The sequence below is a fragment of the Pan paniscus genome, chromosome 15, assembly GCF_029289425.2.
Source record: "Pan paniscus chromosome 15, NHGRI_mPanPan1-v2.0_pri, whole genome shotgun sequence".
Classification (NCBI taxonomy): domain Eukaryota; kingdom Metazoa; phylum Chordata; class Mammalia; order Primates; family Hominidae; genus Pan; species Pan paniscus.
The window spans coordinates 107,417,943-107,433,387 of record NC_073264.2 but is presented as its reverse complement, the minus strand read 5'-3'; the positions used below and the strand labels follow the sequence as shown (position 1 = coordinate 107,433,387).

The 15,445-nt window shown below is 40.9% G+C and overlaps 1 pseudogene; it reads left to right on the top strand.

The window, feature by feature from the left end:
• The first annotated feature begins 700 nt into the window (after positions 1-700).
• LOC106635510 (immunoglobulin heavy variable 3-21-like) lies at positions 701-1,229 on the top strand (annotated as a pseudogene).
• The last annotated feature ends 14,216 nt before the right edge of the window (positions 1,230-15,445 follow it).

Below are 15,445 nucleotides of genomic sequence, written 5' to 3'. Positions count from 1 at the left end.
ACAGTCACATCACGTTTATTAATTGTACATTTTAAATATGTGAAGTTTATTATCTTTCAATTAAGCCACATAAAATATATTACAAGCAAATGGAAATTTAGACAAGCACGGAGTAATAGAAAGATACAAACATATGTTAAATGTCAGAAGTATCTGAAAATTAGTGTGTCTGGACCCTAGTTCTCTCCATATTTTCAGGTGAGTGCTGGAGGGTAGCAACATCACCCATGCTCTTATTACAGAAGTGGCTTCTGAAAACCACACCGGGCACATCCAGGTTTGTCCTGGAGTTGGTTTAGGGGGATGTCAGAGCCAGTGACGAGGAGCAAAGGGCCAGATACCAGCGTTCACTCATCGTAGACATGAGCTCCGAGACGCATACAGAGCCCCCCCCATGTGTGGGTTTACTTCCACTTCTGTAAATGGAGAAAATATTGACTCCCACAGAACATAATTTACACAAATATTTACAGATGAAATAGGGTGATCAGGGCAAAGTGTTTATCACAGCACAATTTCATAAGACAGCATATTTTCCAAATACCATCGTCAGCAAACATCTGCAGGGCACCGTCTTATTATCTGGGTACAGCCTATTCCTCCAGCGTCCCACCCTAGAGCTTGTTATATAGTAGGAGACATGCAAATAGGGCCCTCCCTCTACTGATGAAAACCAACCGAACCCTGACCCTGCAGATCTCAGAGAGGAGCCTTAGCCCTGGACTCCAAGGCATTTCCACTTGGTGATCAGCACTGAACACAGAGGACTCACCATGGAATTGGGGCTCCGCTGGGTTTTCCTTGTTGCTATTTTAGAAGGTGAATCATGGAAAAGTAGAGAGATTGAGTGTGTGTGCATATGAGTGAGAGAAACGGTGGATATGTGTGACAGTTTCTGACCAGGATGTCTCTTTGTTTGCAGGTGTCCAGTGTGAGGTGCAGCTGGTGGAGTCTGGGGGAGCCTTGGTCAAGCCTGGAGGGTCCCTGAGACTCTCCTGTGCAGCCTCTGGATTCACCTTCAGTAGCTATGGCATGCACTGGGTCCGCCAGGCTCCAGGGAAGGGACTGGAGTGGGTTTCATACATTAGTTATGATAGTAGTTACATATACTACGCGGACTCAGTGAAGGGCCGATTCACCATCTCCAGAGACAACGCCAAGAACTCACTATATCTGCAAATGAACAGCCTGAGAGCCGAGGACACGGCTGTTTATTACTGTGCGACTGACACAGTGAGGGCAAGTCAGTGTGAGCCCAGACACAAACCTCCCTACAGGGGTCCCCGAGACCACCAGGGGGCGCCAGGACACTGTGCACGGGGCTGTCTCCAGGGCAGGTGCAGGTGCTGCTGAGGGCTGTGGCTTCCTGTCATGGTCTGGGGCTGCCTCATTGTCAAATTTCCCCAGGAACTTCTCCAGATTTACAATTCTGTACTGACATTTCATGTCTCTAAATGTAAAACTTTTTTGTCCTTTTTGTTTCTTTGTTTTTGTAACAGGAGGACACACCCTCACCTCCACAGAAGCCACAGTGTCACTTTGCGGGCAGATGATCCTTCTGTGGTCAGCAGGATGAAAGTTCCGAGGAATCTCAGGGGAACCCGAAGAGTGTTTGCCAGTTAGACTCAGGGCAGCGACCTCCACGGGAATCTCTGATTAGAACAGGCTTTGAGTTCTGATAGGAGCCAAGAGAGACGCTCACCCAGGGTCAGGGTCCTTAAAGCCTGATGGTTTTCACAGCAGTCCCCCCTCGTCTTGTAAAACTGTGTACATATGACTCAGACTGATTCACTTGACCCCCTTTCTGCTAATCCATTTTCCTTCTCTGCATACTTGATTCTCACAATTCCCTTTCTTCTCTTCCCTGAAAACTGAGGATGTGTTTTCTGTAGTCTAAATTCCAGGGCTCGGGTCTGCAGGACCTGGGTAGGCTACGGGGACTTTCTCCCTCACCATTGCCTGGACTCTCCTGTTGTTGTCTGTGAACGGAGACGTTTGGAAGATGAAGTGGACATTAGTCATGAAGGGAATAATACTAGTTTTCTCCAATGGGATACTGATGTAGAGCTGATCTTGTGCTTCTCACACTGTTACAGAGTTTGGACTCTCACCTGTGACTTTGAGGAGAGCTGAGGATGGACACTCCATTGTGCTGTGAGCTCTGGGTAACAATAGTAGGGCCTGGCTAGGCAGCCTAAGGTCAATACTGCTGGCCTTCAGGAAAGACAGGCTGGAATTCCTGGGAAGACCTGCATCTGCCGTCCACCATGGAGTCCCATCGTCTTCTATTATGCCCTGATTGAATCAGCCCCACCTAGGTTATCTAGAACACTCTTCGTGACTTACAAAAAATAATGGGAGGCTCTACTAACACCTGTGTTATGCCATGGGAGCAACACCTAGGCTAGTGTGTGATTGAGTAGATGAGACTGTGGTCTAGTCAAGGTGACAGGTAAAATTGATTGTTGCCATTATAATATTTTATCATATATTTGGCAATATAGTCGTGCTCATATTATAAATACTTTTGCTACATTGTTGTTATGTCAGAAGCTTTTGAATAAGAACAGCTTCATCTTGAATAGGAGCTAGGAAAAATAAGACTGAGACCTGCTGGGCTACGTTCCCAGTAAGCTAAGGCGTTCTTAGTCACAGGATGAGATAGGAGGTCTGCACAGGATCCAGGTCATAAAGACCTTGCTGATGAAGGTTACAGTAAAGAAGCTGGCCACAGCCCACCAAAACCAAGACAGTCACGAAAGTGACCACTCTTCATCCTCACTGCTCATTATATGCTTATTGTATTGCCTTAACATGCTAAAAGACACTCCCCCTAGTGCATGACGGTTTACACATGTCATGGTAACATCAGGAAGTTTCCCTGCATGGTCTAAAAAGGAGGAGAGGAGCCCTTATCTTCAGGAATTGCCTAGAGTACTCATGAATAATCCATCCGTTGTAAGAAGTACATTCATCCCTTTGAGAGAAAATGCACAGGGGGTGGAATGAGGCTGGGAAGCTGATGGCACATGGTGGAAGCCTGTCCCTGAGTGAAGGAGAGAGGGAAGCTGGATTGGGTGGAAGGTCCCTATATTTCTGTGCTGTGCAAGGAAGGTGCAAAATATAATTGAGTTTTGTGCAAGTCAGTGCTGCCTCTCAGGGGATCCCCATGACTCCCAGAAATAATGGCTCTGCTTAGGAATCACTGTGGAGTCAGTCCTTTCATTAGAGTAGACCACAGGACATGGGCTTCAGCACACGCCATGCCACAGATGTCAGAAAGCAGCTGCTGGGAAACTGACCCACCTGCATTTTGCTGCCTGTAGGAAAAGGCAGGGAGGTGCATCCTCAGGGACAACACACTGTTTTGGATTTTTATAGAGAACACCTGCTTTTACTGTGTTTTCTTGGAAAATACATGAACAAATGTGAGCCTGCAAACAATTGTAATTTTCACAGTTATTTTAATTGCATTCATTTGTAATTCTGCATGATATGCTGACACAGAGTTGCATTTTTCATAGATATTGTTCAATGAATAAAGAACATGCATTTTCCACTTTCACTGGTTTTTCTCCGTGTGCAGAGACCTTGAGTAGAGCCTGTCTGGCCCTTATCCACACTATCTCTTGTGTCCCCGGGAAAAAGCAGAGATTTGCCTGACTGCAGAATCTGGGGTAGGAGTCTGCTCAGCTCACAGCCTGCAGAGAAGCCCAGTGAAGTTTTATGGAGTCAGAGAGCTTTCCCATGTGGGAAACCTCTAGCTTACCCATGGCCAGAGATTACTGGTCAGCTGTAATTGAGAGTTTAACAATTAGAGCACTCAGAAGCCTATCTCATCGCAGCTTCATTATGTAACTTACCACCATTAGACTGCGGTAATAACTCAATCTTGATTTTTCTGACCCCATTTTCTCATCTTATTCATTTGTAAATTGGGTTATAGAAAATGTTATGTTTTAGACTCTGATTCAAATCTCAGAAGTTTATGAACTCATCAGGAATAATACAAAATGTGTCTAGTTTTGGGGAAATGTAAATGAATGTCCATGCAGTGTGTGTGTTTGTTGTGTGGGGATATGTCAGTCACACCGCAATGAACATGATTTCTGAATTATATCATCAAACTACAATTAGATTTGCTGAAAATTGCCTGCAGTAATGTCTGTGATGCTGAACCCGTCACCTTGTTGTGAGGATGCTCAGTGCACAGGCGAGGTCGCACAGGAGACATCCAAGGAGCAGCCCCCAGGCTTGGCAGAATTCCTGGCCAGGAGCCAGACATAGGACTGGGTGTCTCAAAAGCAGATTCCCCAACCCCGTCCCTTTATTTGGACTGCATGGGCATCATGAGGACCAGCAGGAGATGCTCAGAACTCACTCAAGGCAGAGCACCATTTAGGAGCAGGTGCAGCGAGGAAACAGCCAGAGAACCTCTGACTAGCATCTTGGGTTGTTTTCTTTTGCTTAAGAGCATCCAAGCCTAAGTATATCACCCACTATATGTATATATATAAGTAGACTATCCACTATATATAGAGAGAGATAGATATAATCTGTATATATATACAGATTATATCTATCTATATACATTATATATACAGATTATATATATATAATCTGTATATATAAGAAAGTTATGAGTTACAGATTATATATATATATATAATCTGTAACTCATAACTTTCTTGTTCCAGAGCAAAATGAGGTAAATATGACTCTGCCATTAACTCCTTGAACCTGGGTCATTTTTTCTGAGAATGCCGTCATCTACAGCATGATGGTTCTCATGTCAAAATCAACACGCATAGTTAGTCACCATGAAGACTGTTTTATCTCATGGTAAAAATGTTTATTTAATTAAAAAATTACATTTCATACGAAAGGGTCTGTATTATTTCTTTCTCACACTGCTGTAAAGACATCACCTGAGACCGGGTAATTCATAAAGGAAAGGGGTTTAATGGACTCACAGTTCTGCATGGCTGGGGAGCCTCAGGAAACTTACAATTATGGTGGAAGGTGAAGGGGAAGCAAGTCCCTTCTTCACAAGGCAGCAAGATGGAGACAGAGAGAGAGAGAGAGAGAAGGAGAAGCAGGATAAAGAGCCGGAAACTTATCAGACAACCCAATCTCCTGAGAACTCTATCAGGAGAACAGCATGGAGGAAACCACTCCCACAATCTAATCACCTCTCACCAGACCCCTCGCCTGACACTTGGGGTTTACAATTCAATATTAGCTTTGGGTGAAAACACAGAGCCAAACCATGTCAGAATTTCTAGGTGAGAATTGGTCAATTCATAAGTTATTAGTGAAGTATCAGAAAAATAAATAGCACCAGTGTTGTTGTTATCCAGTTAATTTATAAACCATGTCAATATCCATTTTATGAGAGGTGTAGGAAAAGTGTGAGATGGATAGATAGATAGATAGATAGATATAGATAGATAGATAGATAGATCTACCAAATACAATATATATAACTATATTATATATATTACTATGTATATAATATATAGTAAGTGATATATGGTATATATATATGACATTAATTCTACCAAATACTTCACATATGTATGTGCATATATATATAATATTAGGTATGATATATATATGAAATATCAGGAGATATATATATATTTTTTATAATGTCTCCTGGGATTTAGTGTTGAATTTTTTAATATCTACACGTATTCCAGGATAAATGTTGGTGGACATCATAAAATATATTCTAATTTTTATGTGCAAGATGATCACTTTCAAACAAGGTTTAGCTACAGAAACCAGATGTATCTTTCTACCAGAAATTACTGGAAAGCACAGAGAAATTTCTTAATCACAATTTTAAGATGCTTGACACCACTCAACAAAGACAGTGATTACTAAGAGAGAGAGGAAATAAGCATAAGGAGCCCTCTGGTGAATGCAGGCTCAGATACTTCCTCAAAGGTGTTGCCAGGCTACAGTGCTGGAGTGGAAACCATGTGGATTTAGCATTAATAAAATGGAGCTGGAAACCCACGTAGGCCAAGAAGTGTGGATACCACAGGATAGCAAGTGGATTGCAGAAAACTGTCAGAGAGTGAACCCCATAGATGGCAGGAGGAACACCCAGACTTGACAGAGTGCAGATCAGTGTGTGGGAAGCAGCGAAAGTTGTACGTGAGAACACACCCTGCTACAGGAAGCTCTCCCTAAAATCCAAAGCCATGGTAAATATATGAATATACACTTACAAACTTTAAAACATACAGAAAGGCACCATAATAAAGTCAAATAAAGGAAAGGTGGGTTGGCTACATTAAAATATAAAAAGTGTATTTCTGAGCAAATAATAATACTTATGAGGGGAACAATTTTATTCTACCATGGCAAATGATTTCAGAGAACAACATTCGAAATGCTTATGGCCCTAATGAGGAAGCTTCAGAAAAGTACATGAATAGAGTTATTACCAGAGTGGTAGTACCAGAGCCCTCAGCTTTCTGATGAAAACTGATTACCATTATGAAAGCTAAGTATTATAAGCTTATTATTATTAATACTAATTATTATTAATTATAATATTATATAATTATTATAATATTATTATGAAAGCTTATTATTATGAAACTGATACTCTAGAGCCCTAAGCTAAGTGTTATTACCAGAGTCCTCAGCTTTCCGATGAAACAACAACGTCTGATAAAAATTGTAATAACCCAAACATATAAATTCAATTCAAATTATTCTAAGGATGCACAGTAAATAGAAATCATTGATTGATAAAATCTGCTGCTATAGACTGAATGTTTATTTCCCCCCTCAGGCATATGTTGGAATTCTAACCCCAATGTGATGGTGTTACGAGGTGGGGTCGTTGGTAAGTGAATGGGTCACCTTTGGAAGATGACTAGGCCCCATCCACCCTCATGAATGGAATCAGTGCCCTTGTTAGAGACTCCAGAAAGCTCCCTCTCCTCTTCCACCAGGTGAGGGAAAAGTAGAAAGATGGTCAACTATGAAGGAGAAAGTAGGTTCTCACCAGATACCAGTTTTAAAGCATGTTGGCCTTGCACTTGCTGACCTTCAGAATTGTGACAAATACATTTATGTTTGATCTGAACCACCCAGACTATTCTCCTACAGCAGCTAAAACATCAAGTCTCAGCTAGGGCAGTGAGGGCCCACAATACTTGAGAGATGAGCATCACCCTCTCCTTTCCAGCTCAGGATGACAGAAGCTTGATCTCGGGCTGAACTGACAAGCAGAGAGTCCTTCCTCTCCCCCAGATCGCAGTTGAGGCCGTGGTGTCAGATCTCTGTGGTTGAGAGTGAATTCCAGTCTGTGATTTCATGGATGCCTGTCTTCATCTAGTTCCACTTATGAGACAGAGATTCCATGCTATGTGTTATAGGCCAAGAATAGAGGAACCCCAATTATTCCCACCCAGCTCACCTGTAGGGCAGAGGATCTGGAGAGCTTTCTGGGTGAGGCACAAAGAGACTGTATGAGTCCACCCCTCACATACAGTTTCCTGTACTTAAAGCAGAGGTGTCCCTCTGACACAGATGAACCCTTTCTTCCGCACCAAGGCAGAGGCGGTTATATTTTTACAGTGGCAGACAGAGGGCATAAAAACAGAAATGCAGAGCTCTCTCTAATGGATGTGACTTTATTTGCAGTAAAAGGACAATAATTTCAACCCTAGGTTTTTTCTAAAATATTATAAATATTTATGGTAAGTTATTAATAGAAAGCTGGTGGCTTCATGAGAGCAACACATTAAACAGGAATCCACTCATTTCAGCAGACAGAAGGAGAAAAACCATAATTTAGGAATAATGAGCCGGGCACTGTGGCACTGCCTGTGCTTCCATCCACTTGGGAGTCTGATGTGAGAATAACACTTGAGCCCAGGATTTCAAGGCCAACCTGAAAACGTAGCTAGACCCCATTTAGTAAAATAAATAACATTTTGGGGTCAGGACAAAGTTCAAAAACTGCCCCTGAAATGAAGCCCAAATTTAATTGTGTAACACTGTGGATTAATGGATGACACAACAGTGTCACCATGCCTGCTGTGAGTGCAGTGTAACACTTGGATGACATACGAAGAGATACAGACACCCAAACAGAGACATCAGACAGTGAAGCTGGCAAAGGCTGCACTGCAGAGCGTCAGGCTTTTTATGGAAACCGTGTGTACATCTGGAACTGCACCTGGGAATGACGACATCAACCCTTTAATAGTGTCGGGGAAAGAGACGTCACTGAAATAGACAAACTAAGGGACTTAAGAAATAAATAGAGCCATTGTTTTTACCAATACACCAGAGCATTTTGGGTGATCACTATTCAGAGTTTCTGAATTGTGTTACCTAACTGTCATTCAGAAAATAATTATGAGATACACAAAGAAAAAAATAATGTCACGAATGTACAGGAAAATTTCCAGAAAACACAAACTGTCTTTGAGTTGGTACAGATTTTGGACTTAACAAATGGAGACTTCAAAACAATTATTATAAAAATGCACAAATCACAAAGGAATACTATCCTAGAAAAGTTAAGGAAGGTATGATGACAGTATCTCACCAAAAAGCTAATATCAATAATGAGAGAAGGTTTTTGAAAGAAAGTTATAGACACTCTAAAGTTAAAAATACAGTAATTCAAAACTATATGTCAGAGGTGATAAGCAGTATATTTGAATCTAAAAAGAAAAAAAAAGCACACTTAGATATATATTAGTAGATATGCTATATTCAAAGAATAGTGAAAATTGCAATAAAATGAAATAAGCATAACATAAAAGGTGGACCCTGCTAGATGAATCAACATACGCTTAGTGTGAATACCAGCATGAGAAGAGAGAAAGAAATATGTCACAGAAATATGTCATAATATAATGACAGATAATTCCATGATTTTTATGATAAATACTAATATACACATTGAAGTATGAATAGCTCAACAAACTCAAGGTAAAATAAGTTATAAGAGATCCTCAACAAAACACATTATAATAAAACATTTTACAGAAAAACTACTGAGAAAATCTTGAAGGCAGTGAGAGAAAAACAACTTCTCATATACAAGATGATTCTATCAACAGCTGATTCCTCATCAATAACAGCAAATGCTAAAAGGCAGCAGGATGACATATTTTTCCCTTTGTATCCCATTTTATCCTCAAAGGCCACCTGCATGCAAAGTAGAACAGTCTTACAAGAAAATCACAGCCCTAGTGTTCTTCTCTCAAGGAGCCCGGCTATGGACCTAATGGTGCCCTCCCCAAAGTCATAAGTATAATTCCCAACCTGCAATGTTACAGTATTTGGAAATGAGACTTTCGAAAGTGATAGAGTTTGAATATTTGTCCTCTCCCAAGGTCATGTTGAAATGTAATCACCAATGCTGGAGGTGGGACCTGGTGGGAGGTATTGGATAATAGAGGCAGATCCCTCAAGAATGGCCTATGCAATCCATGTGGTGATGAGTGAATTTTCTGTCAGTTCGCATGAAGTCTGGTTGTTTAGAAAAGTCTGGAGCCTCCTCCATCTCTTCTCTTGCCCTTTCTTGGCCCCATCTCTTCTCTTGCCCCTTCGCTTGTCATGTAATGCACCTGTGTGCCTGCTGCCTCTTTGCCTTCCGCAATGGTTATAAACTTTCTGAGGCCCTCACAAAGCCGATGCTGGCACCACACTTATTGTAAAGCCTAGCAAATGGAGAGCCAAAATGAAACCTGTTTTATTTATAAATTTTCCAGCCTCAGGTACTCTTTCCTAGCAATGCAAGCACACAGTAACACAGAAAATTGGTATCAAGAAGTGGAGCATTGCTATAAAAAATATGTGAAAATATGGACGCAGCTTTGGAACAGGATAACCGTCAGGGATTTGGAGGGTTTGGAGGGCTCAGAAAAAGTCAGGAAGATAAAGAACAGTTGGGAAAGTTTTAGAGACTGGTTAAATGGTTTGACCAAAATGATGAAATAAATATGGACAGTGAAGTCAAGGCAGAGAATGCCTCAAATGTAAATGAGAAAGTTATAGGGAAGTGAAGTAAAGATCGCCTGTCAAGCAAATCACTTGACTGCGTTATGTTCATGTCCTGGGGATCTGCGCAAGTTTGAACTTACGAGTGATGACTTAGGGTATCTGACAGAAAAAAAATTGTCAGTAGCAAAGCATTCAAGATGGAGTCTGTCTGCTTCTAACAGTCTAAAATCAGGTGCAGAAGTGAATAAATGACTTAAAGTTGGAACTTCTATTTAAAAGAGAAGTGGAACATGGAAGTTTAGAAAATGTACAGCCTGGTTCTCTGGTAAAGAAATAATCCAGTTACACTGTGAAGCAACCGCTGGCTAGAAAGATTAGCTTGACTAAAAAGGAGCTGACTGTGGTAATCCGAAACAATAGGAAAATAGCCTTGAAGTCAATTCAGAAATCTTTGAGGCCAATTCTCTCATTACAGGCTTAGGTATAGGAGCAGAGAATGTTTTTGGGGGTGAGACCAGCCAGTGCTCAAAGGTACAGCTCGGTTCACCACGTCTGATGGTGCAAGCTGTGATCCTTGGTGGCTTTCATGTGGCATAAAGCCTGGGTCTGCACAGTATGCAAGAGTCAACATGGCTTGGTGGCTGGCCTCTAGATTTCAGGGGATGTGTGAGAAAGGCTAGGTGCCAGAAATGAGCCTACCTCAGGGTCAGAGTACACACAGAGTAATTTTTCCAGGGCAATGCTGAGGTGAAATGAAGAGTTAAATCCCCCAAAAGAGATCCCCACGAGAACACTGTGTAGTGGAGCTGTGGAGAGAAGGTCACTGGCCCTCTAGAACCCAGAATGGAAGATCCAATAGCAGCTTGTGCCCCAAGCCTAGAAACGCTGAAGGCACTCAACTCTAAATTGTGACAGCAGCCGTGTTGGCTGCACTGAGAAAAGTCACATAAGCGGTTTTGCTCTCAGACTTGCGAGCCCATAATTGCACCGGCTGCAAGATGTGGAGTCACTGGTCACTTTGGAGGCTTAAGATCGAGCGCCTGTCCTGCTAGGTTTTAGGCTTGCATAGAGCCTGTTACTCATTCATTTGGCAAGTTCCTCTCTTTTAAAATGGAGATGTTTACCCAATGTCCGCACCAACATTGTACCTTTGAAGTAAATAAGTTCTTTCTAATTTTACAGGCTCACAGATGGAAGAAATGTGGGCATGAATCTCAGACAAGACTTTGGACTTTAATGGTGAAACAAGTTCAGATTTAAGGGGTAGATTTCGAGGGGTGGGTATTGGGAAGAAAATGATTCCATTTTGCAGTTGAGAAAGATATAAGATTTTGGGTGATAAGAGTTATGTGGCTTCTATGTATGTCCATTCAAAATCTCATGTTTGACTGTTATCCCCAATGTTGGTTGGGGTTTTGCATTACGGGGGCGGATTCCTCATGAGTGGCTTAGCGCCATCCACTTGGTGATGAGTGAGTTCTCACATAGTTAGATCACTCAGGATCTGATTGTTTAAGGGAGACTTGGATCTCCCCCTTTCCTTCTTGCCCCTGCTCACCATGTGACACTCCTGCTTCCCCTGTGCCTTTTACCAGAAATATAAGGTTTTTGAAGCCCTCACCAGAAGCAGATAGCAGAACCACACTTCCTGTACAGCCTTCAAAACACTCAGCCAAATTAGAATTTATTTTTTATAAATTTCTCATCCCCAGGAATACCTTTATAGCAATTAAGGAATTTCCATGAGAAAGAAAGTACTGAGTTTTAAAGGAGATGATGAGGGTGAAACATCAGAATGAAATTACTGACCTCATAAGTAAAGACACCAGACAGTCTCTCTCTCTCTCTCTCTCTTTATTTCTCTCTCTCTCTATCTCTCTCTCTCTCTCTCACACACACACACACACACACATGCCCTACAATGAAAAGATCATATGATCAAGTAACAATATGATGGCTGCTCTGAGCCAAAAGTAGAAGCCTCAAACTAAAACTATCTTGTCAGCATCTTGATCTTGGAGTTCACAGCACTGATAAATGAAGTAAAATTAATGTTGCATGAGTCACCAAATATGATAGTTTGTAATGGCAGCTTAAACTGATGAAAGAAAATTTGGGGTTAAGAACTGGAATTCTGACGTTACAATTATTTGAACATTGTGAAAGTAGCTTGGAATTGGGTAATGTGTAACAGGATGGGTACCTTTGACATACATGAACAAATTTGCATATTGAGGGTCATGCTGATAGACAGAAATGAGTGGTTTTGGAAAATGGAGCAATAGTCATCCTTATCATAAAGTTTTTTTAAAAAAACTTGGCTGGGCAGTGATATAATATTTAGTGAAAGAGAAGTTGTGAGTAGTGAGAAATTGTGAGTAGCTGAGAATAGTTCTAAGTAAAGTGTTGAAGATATTTTGCTTGATTCCTCCTGAGTGCTTAAAATAAGTGAGGTAGATAAATTAAAATCAGAAAAAAATAAAAGAAAAAAATACAAAAGCTGAGGGCTTAGAAAATTCTCAACCTATCCATATGGCAAAAATCAGAAACTGTATTCTACAAAGAACACTGAGTATATGGCTCAAATATCACTCAGTAAGAAGCTTAAGATACTCTATGAAAAGAAACATGTCAGGTTTTAATGAATGAGAATTGACCTGAGACAAATTTGATGAAAACTGTTAGATTTTTCAGATGTAAGAGCCTGGAATAATAGAGCTACTTGGCTGCAAATGTACACGATTCTTCTGGAAGGGAGAAAAATAAGCTTTAAATTTATTTAGAAACCATCAGACCACTGCCTTTATTTCAACAGACCAGAAAGCCTGTTTCTAAAATGTTGAGGAAGAAACCACCCAACAGAGGCTTGGGTTGGGAGCACCCAGCAAGCCCTGTGTGTAGGGCTGCATAAGGCCTTTGACGTGGGAGCTGGGCCTAGCCGTGCCTCAGGAGCAGTGCCTCTGCCTGTAGCCTTGGAGCTGATTCTGCTGCCCCAATAAGCTGAGAAGGAAAAAGAATGTTTCAGAGAAGATTACAGTAGAGGCTTAAAGCGTATGGCAATTTGTTTTCCTATGCATTGTATTTGCTGGAGACAAACCACCCATTTTACCCCCTATTTTTTTCTTTGGCAATGAAGCTTTCTATTCTATGCCTAATTCAACAGGACACAGCGGAGGTCGTATCCAGTTTGACAAGATTCAGCACGAAAGGTTCCTATCACCTGTGCCGGATGCATCACTGATATGCGGCCACCAGTTTCTTAGGTTCATATCACTTTAAGGGACCAAATACAAACATCAATAGCATATGTCATTCTTAAACTGCAGAAATGGTGTCGAAGAAGAATGTGGAGATAAGAGAGCAGGAGGAATTGTGAAAATCCAGATAACATCTTCTCTTCTAGAGTGGAAGGTACACTAGTAATTTTATGAAACAATAAAATAGATGAAATGTGTCGTCATCATGGATTGTCTCACAGTGGCAGTGCACAAATAAATTTCTAAAAATTCCATAAGGTAGGTGTGATGGATGAGGCTTATTTCCACACAGGGAGCCCATAAATACCCAGATAAGTAAAAAATCCAACACCTGGAACGAAAAATGCCTCATCTTGACATCACAAACCCATCTCAGTAAGTCCGAGGAGTAATGTGGAAATGAAACGGAAAATTCACAAACACATTTATTGTGAAATTTTTAGCACATGTTTGAACATTAAAACAGAATTGTCCACAATTTTAGGAAAACCACCCCATAACAATGAGTCACTACACTCATAGAAACAACACTGAGTCAACAGAGTTCTAACTGTCAGCAGGTCAGTACTGAGGCCTCAGGAGAATCAAGGCTCTAGGGTACATTTTACAGAACCCAGAATTGAGCCACACAATCTATAGCCAAATGATCTTTGACAATCTTAACAAAAATTAACAAAAATATACACCAGAAAAAGGACACCCCATTCAATAAATGGTGCCGGGGAAATGGAAATGAACATGCAGAAGAACAAAACTAGACCCCTACCCTCAACATATACATACTCAACACAAAATGAATTAAAGACTTAGATATAGTACCTCAAAATATAAATGTACTCAAATAAAATACCAGGACAACTCTTCTGGGCATTGGCCGAGGTAAAGAATTCATGACTAACACCCCAAAAGCACACCCAAGAGAAAAACCGACAAATGAGACTTAATTAACCTAAAGAGATATTTCACAGCAACAGAGTGAACAGGCAAGTTGCAAAATGACAGAAAATTTTTGCACACCTTGCCCGTGACAAGGAACTAATTTGAAGAAATTACAAGGAATTAAACTATACAACGACAACAGGAAGAAGAATCAAATAACCCTATTAAAATGAGCAAAGGACATGAGTAGACATTTCCAAAGAACACATACAAATGGATAATAAATACGTAAACAATGCTCAACATCACTAACCATCGGGGAAATGCAAATTAAAACTACAATAAGATATTATCTTACAAAAGCCACAGTGACTATTATTAAAAACTCAAAAGTATCAGATGTTGGTGAGGATGGAAGGTAACAGGAACTCATCGACACTGTGGATGAGGATGTGGACGAGGACAGCCTCTATGGAGAATGGTATGGAGTCTTCCCAAAACACTGGAAATAGAACCGCCATTTGATCCAGCAATCCCACTACGGGGTAACTACCCAAAGGAAAATAAATCATTACTTCAAAAAGATATCCATGCTTCTATGTTTACCACAAAATTATTCTTAATAGCACACATGTCAACCTGAGTGTCCACCAACAGATGATTTTATAAAAGAACATAGCACGTATGCACAATTCATTACTAGTCAACCACAATAATAAATGAAACTGTGTCTTTTGCAGCAAGACGCCTAGAACTGGGGACAATATAATTAGTGAACTAACTCATAAACAGAAAGTCACATGTCACACATTATTATTTATAAGTGGGAGGTAACAACGTGTCCACAAGGATATGGAGAGAGAAATGACGGACACCGGAGACTTAGAAGGATGGGAGGTGGAAGGTGGGAGCATGAGGAGACATTACCTAGTGGGCACAATGTACATTATTTGGGTGATAGTACACTAAAAGCCAAGACCACTATGGAATATATCCATGTGCAAAAGTTGCACTCATAGCGCTTAAATTTATACAAATAAATGTACAAACAAAAAAATTAAAAATATAAAATAATTAACAGTTGACCAATGATCTTAAAATTAAAATTTAGACCTGGCATGGCGGCTCACGCTTGTAATCCCAGCACTTTGGGAGGTCAAAGCAGGTGGATCATGAGGTCAGGAGTTTGAGACCAGCCTGGCCAACATGGTGAAACCCCATCTACTAAAAATACAAAAATTAACCAGACGCAGTGGCAGGCACCTGTAAGCCCAGCTACTCGGGAGGCTGAGGCAGGAGAATTGCTTGAACCCAGGAGGCGG